Below are 7334 nucleotides of genomic sequence, written 5' to 3' on the forward strand. Positions count from 1 at the left end.
GAGGAGAAAGGAAATAAATTTTTTACTTTCAGAGCCATCATTGAGAATTACCTACCATTTAGAATTGTGGAAAGAAAAAAATTATAGAAAATCCTTCAGAAAGTGAACAGTGCATACACGTTACCAACCAGAAAAACCCTTACAAATGTAATTATTCCTCAGGCATACAGAATGACGAAGGAAATGGTCAAAGTACAGCTGGAATTTGCAGAGTTTGTCACAATAACCACTAATGGCTGGACCTCATTAAATAACAATTCATATTTGTCCATGACAGCCAATTTTATTAAGCGAACAGAATTTGCAACATGCTTGCTGGAGTGTGTTAAGTATGACGGTAAACACACAGCGCAGGATCTTTCAGAAGAACTGAAGAGGATTGCTCGCGAGTGGAAAATTGATAATAAAATTGTGTGAATTGTTAGTGACAACACCGCTAATATTGTAGCTGAAATACATCTGACTGGATGGAGGCATATTCTGTGTTCCACACACAATTTAAATTTCATAGTACAGTGGGACAAACCTCAAAAAAAAATTACACAAATTTATGAAGTGTTAAGAGCTTTCAAGACAGATACAGAGGAGAATAGTGGTGAGTAGCAAGTGAAAGCATCCAAAGTAATTCTGATCAATCACTGAAACAATGGTGCAGCCAATTTATTCAGAATTCTGTGATTTCGACAGAAGTCCAACGGATGGGTAAGAAAATCTTGGAAGCTCTCACAACTTATTATTTTGAAATCTGCAAACACGACCATATCCACCTCTGTGAAAACCAACAACCTCTTACGAGCACAGAAGACCATTCTCAAACCACTCTGACAAAGGTGTCCATCACCTGGGGAGTTTTCAGTGCTCAAGTTTCTAATTTTGTGAGTCATCCATACTGAAAATCCGCTGCAATTGTACAAGTGAATAATTTTTACAAGAACTGCTGTTGCCACTCAAAGGAAATCTCCTTGTATAGTGGTCAGAGAAATAAGTGTATCCTTCTTTGTACCAACTTGCTGTGAAGCGTCCGTGTGTAATGGCGACTTCTACACCACGTGAGTGGATATTCTCCAACTGTAACCGAGAAAAGGAGCCATCTCAAAAAGAACATGTTTTCTAACACTAATTTCAGCGAGTGAAAAGCGTGAAAATAAACATGTAATAAAGTGTATATATCATAAGTTATTTCATTTTTATTTCAGATAAGTTAAAATGTGTACAGAGATACCAGTCTCGTGGAACAAATTACATTGTAGTTGTAGAAAATCAGAAGTCATAAGTAGTGTAAATACATAGCCGCAGTGTATTTCACAGCCACGATCGTTACAAATTTAATTGAATAAGTGTGTGTATTATACATGGGTTGACCAGGAGTACAACTTTTGAATTACCCCTCCCTGTGTATTGAGCATGTCATAAAGACAGGGTTTTGCTTAGATGGATACAGTGAGGAGGGGGAGAGAAGAGTCAGTCATTATCAGAGCAGAGAGAAGTGTCGTTGAGTGAGCGAGTAAGAAGTAGGATTTCTCCTTCTTTCTTAATGCTATATGGACCGGCATATAACTTGACATGTGGACGCGCAGACAGAGAGAGGGAGGGTGGGGAAAATACTCGCCCACAATGTTGCAAGCTGCTTATGTTACACAGGGCTAATGGCAAAAGTGACAACTGACAAGGAACTATTGACAGTATCTGCTACTGGATTGTAAATGAATTCATAACAGCATTTATTATTATAGCATAACTAAGTGTATTCGTTTGGTAAATCATGTATTCACATAGTTTCAGACCTTGAAAATACGGGCAAGTGGCAAATGGACGTCATAATGAAAGCACTTATTGTAACAATTCTCAACAGCATTCAATTCATCCTACTCATTGGTTTCTAAAAAAAATCAGTCATTTGGTACCGGTTAACAACAAGAAGAAATCATTCAACATCGGAGTCATCGCTCTCCGACTCTGCGAGATTGATGATAGGCTCAATGATCTGGTCGTGAACGATCTCCTTTGAAAAATCTTCTTTCTGAATATCCTCAGCATTGCACAGACAGTTTTCCCAGCTGTGCAGTTAGGGGCGCGCAGCTGTGAGCTTGCATCCAGGAGATAGTGGGTTCGAACCCCACTGTCGGCAGCCCTGAAGATGGTTTTCCATGGTTTCCCATTTTCACACCAGGCAAATGCTGGGACTGTACCTTAATTACAGCCACAGCTGCTTCCTTCCCATTCCCAGGCCTCTCCTGTCCCATCGTCGCCTTAAGACCTATCTGTGTTGGTGCGACATAGAAAAAAGGAAAACAGTTTTCCCACGCACTAACAGTGACAATATCCACAGCCTCATGGCACACTCTTTCGACAACAGCAAGCTTAAACATATGCTCACTGCTTCGTAACCCTTCCCATGCACCCACATAAGTTCAATCGGGCTGTAGCCTACTGGCAGTGGTAAGGAGGTAATCTTCCTACCCTATGACCTTGCCATTTTGCTATATTACTGAGTTTATGCACTTTATGTTATTCAGAGGTTTGTATGCTTTAATTAGCTGGAACAGTACTTTGCATGTATGCTTGTCATCATGTGGCAGTTGTGCTTGATTAGCCAGCTAATAATTTCACCTTTCCTCGAATGACTGACATTAGATTTCTTAACCCTAGAACACTAACCCTATTTCACCACACATTATTACTAACCCTTCGTAAATTTGACTTCTCCAATTTATGATTGTTATATTTTCTACGTAACAGCCTATATTTGACAAGATTTTGTTTATTTAGGGTTCCTATAGTGTCGTAAACTTAACATGAATCAAAGTACGTAGATATTAAATAATTTTATGTGATTATTTATTAAATATAGAAAACTTGACAGACAAAAAATGTTAAATGAACACGTTTTATAAGAAATGAATTTTATAATACAACATATTCAAATAAACCCGTAAAATTATGAATGTGGGTTATTTACATCGCAAAGAAACCAAAACTAACAAGAAAATAAGTATAACTGTAAAAAAAGGCATGAAGACACATTATACTTTTAAGTTTACACTATCACTAACCGTTTGTCAATATGACGACACCCACCCAATTATTACAAGAATGAGCAAAGGTATCAACAATTGCACATGCCACAGTCAATAACTGCTCGAAAAAATCAGCTACACAAAATGACGGCAGGCACGCATGCGCGGAAGGCAATAAACTATACCGTTCTGCTACCTACCGTCGTAAAATTTACGAAGGGTTAGTGTTCTAGGGTTAAGCATTGCTACTAAACACTTCCCTATTGGGAAAAGTCTGACACCTTTTGTCCATATGTTTCTGACATTATAAGGAAGCAGAAATTAGGAAACTAGAGGCCTAAGGCTTCTTCACGGCTCTAACCTGGAGGCTTATGCCCCCAGACCCCCTTTGCTTCTCTCCATATGACTGGTCTTTTCCATGCCCTACCCTAACCCATCCAGACCAATGGTCTTGTCCAGGCCCTACCCTGACCTACTCACACCAGTGGTCTTGTGCAGGCCCTACCACAACCAGTCCAGACCAATGGTCTTATCCAAACTTCGCAGCTCTGACCTGGGGGCTTAGTTCCTAACCGTACAGGTTGGCAGCCTTGTGCACCGCCCGAATACATCCTCCGCGAGAAATAAACAAAGGACAGTCGGTCCACGTGGTTAAAGTTTGGTAGCGAGTGAGCAAAAGTTTGGTGGCGAGGGAGCAACTATTAATAATAAAGTAGAAATGCACATAAATGATGCAACAGTTAGTTATTTGACTATGGTTTTGTGCAGTAGTCTATGACTGATTTCAAACACTTTGCACATAACACTACATGATATCGGCCACAGTATTTATTACGTAAATCACATACACAATCTTGTCCTGGGTCGTGAAAAAATTTTGATTTGCATAGTTTATGGTGATAGCCGTGTATCGCCATAGAGTTCACGAAGTGGCAGAGTTCTTGATTTGTATCTGTTCAGCATTGCCTCAGCTGTACAGAATTTGGCCCAGATTTCCTGTATTTTACTCTCTCTGTCTTCCATCAACTTTCTCCATCCATGTGTAGAGGGCAGGTCGAATTTCATTCGCAGGTCTTCCATTAAAAACGTTTCTCCTGCAAGCTTGTAAGCTAGTCTCAACTTTATATATTTAGATACCCCGAGGGCAGCCTTCAGGAAGCAGGCTTTGACATTTTCCAGGCAGATGAGATCCCTAGTGCTTAGATTCTCCCAGGTTAACTGTATCCCGTGAGTAAGGATAGGAATTAATTTCATTTCAAAAAGGCCCATGGCGGATTTCAGAGATATTCTTGTGATCGTTCTGATATCATATATAGCTTTAGGAGCTGCTGCTGCTCTTTATGCCGTGTGAATCCTAAACGTGTGCGCTGTTGTCTACAATGTTAGGCCCAAATATTTGGAACTGTTTACGGTTTGTAGTAATCCTTCCTTGAAGTATACTTTTTCTTCTGAGGAGAGACTTCCTCCCTTCCTGAAGACCATGTATTCGGTCTTCCCTGTGTTGATCTGAAGTCCATTTTCATCTGCCCATCTTCCTAGAGGGTTTATTCCTCTTTGCAGCTCCTGAAAGTCATGAGAAAATACTACCATGTCATCTGCATATACATATCTTGAGGTCCTTTGCTTGTTTCCTAATTTCCTGCACGGCGTCATGCGTAGCCACGTTGAACAGTAAAGGGCTAAGAGGGTCTCCTTGTAGTACTCCGTTAGTCTGTGTAATTTCATGTGATGTTGAAACATTATCTGTGATTCGGATGATGTTGTTCCTTAACATGTTGTAAGTCAGGACAGGGAGCTCCTTGTTCCTCTCTACCATCTGATCTAATTTGGAAGAGATGACATCGTGTTTAGCCAATCAAATGCTTTGGTGAGGTCTATGAATACTGCATGGAATTTACCACAGGGATGTCTTATCGCGTCTTCTATGACGTCAGTAAGGTTTTTGATATTCTGGATTGTACTTCTTCCTTTCCTAAAGCCGAATTGTTCCTCTGGAAGTGTGTCAATTTATTCTGCGAGCCTTTTTTTCATCAACTTCGTTAGTAATTTAAGAAGGCTATTCTCTAAAGCAATCCCTCAATAGGAGTTAGAATCGCATGGATCACCTTTCCCTTTGTAGAGCATCCGTACTGTTGATTTCTTCCATGCTACCGACACGTTTCCTTCTTAAAGGCGGAGATTCATCATGCCCATGAGAACTGAAAGCAGTATGTTAGTAGATGCTTTAAGGTGTTCAATGAAGATACCATCCGGTCCGAATGCCTTCTTGTTTTTCAGGCTTGATATTGTGTCTCGGATTTCTTGTGTTGTAAATAGGCTTATGTTGTTGTGGTCATGTCTTGTCATCTCATAAGCTGCCGTGATTCTCCTCTCGTTTAGGGAACAACTATTGATTTCCTATATTCTGCAATAGCTTCAAGACATTCCTGGCATACAGATGGGAGTAATAATCCATATTGCAACATGTGCTTTAACACACTGCTAAAGAACTGGAAGAACTAATGGCTAGATCTAAGTTACAGTTATCTGAATTATTGCCTGTGGAGAATCCTACTCATGCAGGCATGTCCGTCTGTTAGGTCATCAGCCCAGAGGCTGGTTGGATCCTCAAATAGCACCACCAAAGGTTATGCGGTTATAAGGAAACCGCAAAAACCAATGGCAGCACCAAAATGAGGCGTACTAGGCAAGACGAGGAGCGAGGTAGTTTGCCATTACTTTCCTCACTGGGTCAGAAAGTGCTATTGCAGCACGACTGACCCTATGAGCAACACCTTTCATAACACTCAGATGCACTAATCGTGCTCTGAATGTCAATACTCAGCACCACCCATACCCCAGCAGCTTCCATATCGTCACAGCCATGGATGAGACTGGGACTTCGGTAAAAGCTACACTTTACTCTGGCCTGTGCCAAGGGATGGATACAAAAGTACTGTATCCATCAAGAAATGGCAGCAGGCAACATGCAGGCATAATCAATGGAAATTCCAATTCTTCCATATGAGCAACTTCCAACCATTATCAAAAGAGCATGAAGAAATCAAATCAAACATAAAAGCCTACAATTGTGAACAAAAAAATTGATTTGAGCATAGTGTACCATTCTTGTTGGTATCTAAATACCACTAATCCTCACATGTAAGTTTCCATTCTTTCCATTTTTCAAACCACAGTTTCTCACCTACATGACTGCACCATATGAAAATAGTAACACCTAATTCTCAATGACAGGAATCAATTTTTTATAGCTAAACTCGTCATGAACTCTTTACAATCGTAGTTCATTTGCCTCTGCTATGATCAATTTTCACCTCTCAATCAGTCTATCATACCTAATTATTAAATGTGAGCAAACCCTATTTTAACAGCTAAGCTAAGTTATTGTACTGGGCAAACTCCATCAAAACACTTGTAATATCACATACACACTGTCAAAATGACTAAAATGTACCTTCCTTACGTCACACAAAACCATGGTAGTTGACCTATTTCAGTTCTACAGAAATTTTGATCATCAAAAGATTCAATGTCAACAGCTAGTCAACAGCTATAAAAATGATGTACCTGTGATCAACAATAATGCTCGAACGATGACGAACTATGTAGTATTTCTGTAACACACTGATATCACACGGAAAGCAGCTCACTGGCAAAAAATGTCAATCAACAGTAAAATAGCATTCCTTGGTTCGTTTAATCATACTTTCAAACAACTCGCCCCACAAAAAATTTATGTAACACAGGCTTACTTCAAGTCTGCTACAATCACCAACAAGAACTGACGTTTCCCATTTACTATTTGTGCATCAAAAGTCCACTTAATTATCACGTGTATCCAGAAATACCCACCACAAGACCTACTCTAACCTCAAAATACCATTACAGAACTACAAACATTTCTACAGTAACTCTATATCCAAGACCACAGACATCTACATCACGGAGGATTTACAGTCATAGAGTATGTATATAATAATGTCATTCCCGAGTGAGAATTATTCTTCTTCTTCTGCTCCCTCTTCCGGTTTCCTGATGCTTTTGGGCTCTTTCACTGTTACCCAGTCACCATACTTGCTAATAGAAGAAATCACACGAAAAAATCGGGGTCCGTAAACGAACATATAGGAAAATTCTTACTCATATGGGAAAAGATATATACAACTGTTGGAAACTGTCAATATTGCCAATTCACAGATCACGTACGAAAAAGATCTTGCATATGGTTCGAATGGAAGCAGGAACATACTGTCTGATGGTTGACAAATGAAGTATGAAGTTTACAAAATCGAGTCAGCGCAACACCTCCTAGCTAAT

At 39.8% G+C, this 7334-nt stretch overlaps 1 protein-coding gene across 5 annotated transcripts in view; it reads right to left on the reverse strand.

Annotated features, from left to right (window-relative positions):
• Positions 1-6966, reverse strand: part of LOC136864136 (ubiquitin carboxyl-terminal hydrolase MINDY-2) — a 424681-nt gene extending 417715 nt beyond the window's left edge. For 2 of the 5 annotated variants that reach the window (XM_067140764.2, XM_067140763.2), the window contains exon 1: positions 6585-6966. The gene's annotated coding sequence lies outside the window, so the exon portion shown is untranslated. The remainder of the gene's footprint in view (positions 1-6584) is intronic. The other 3 variants (XM_067140760.2, XM_067140761.2, XM_067140762.2) reach the window with 3 other exon arrangements.
• Between the last annotated feature and the right edge of the window lie 368 nt (positions 6967-7334).

The sequence above is a fragment of the Anabrus simplex genome, chromosome 2 (assembly GCF_040414725.1).
Source record: "Anabrus simplex isolate iqAnaSimp1 chromosome 2, ASM4041472v1, whole genome shotgun sequence".
Lineage (NCBI taxonomy): Eukaryota > Metazoa > Arthropoda > Insecta > Orthoptera > Tettigoniidae > Anabrus > Anabrus simplex.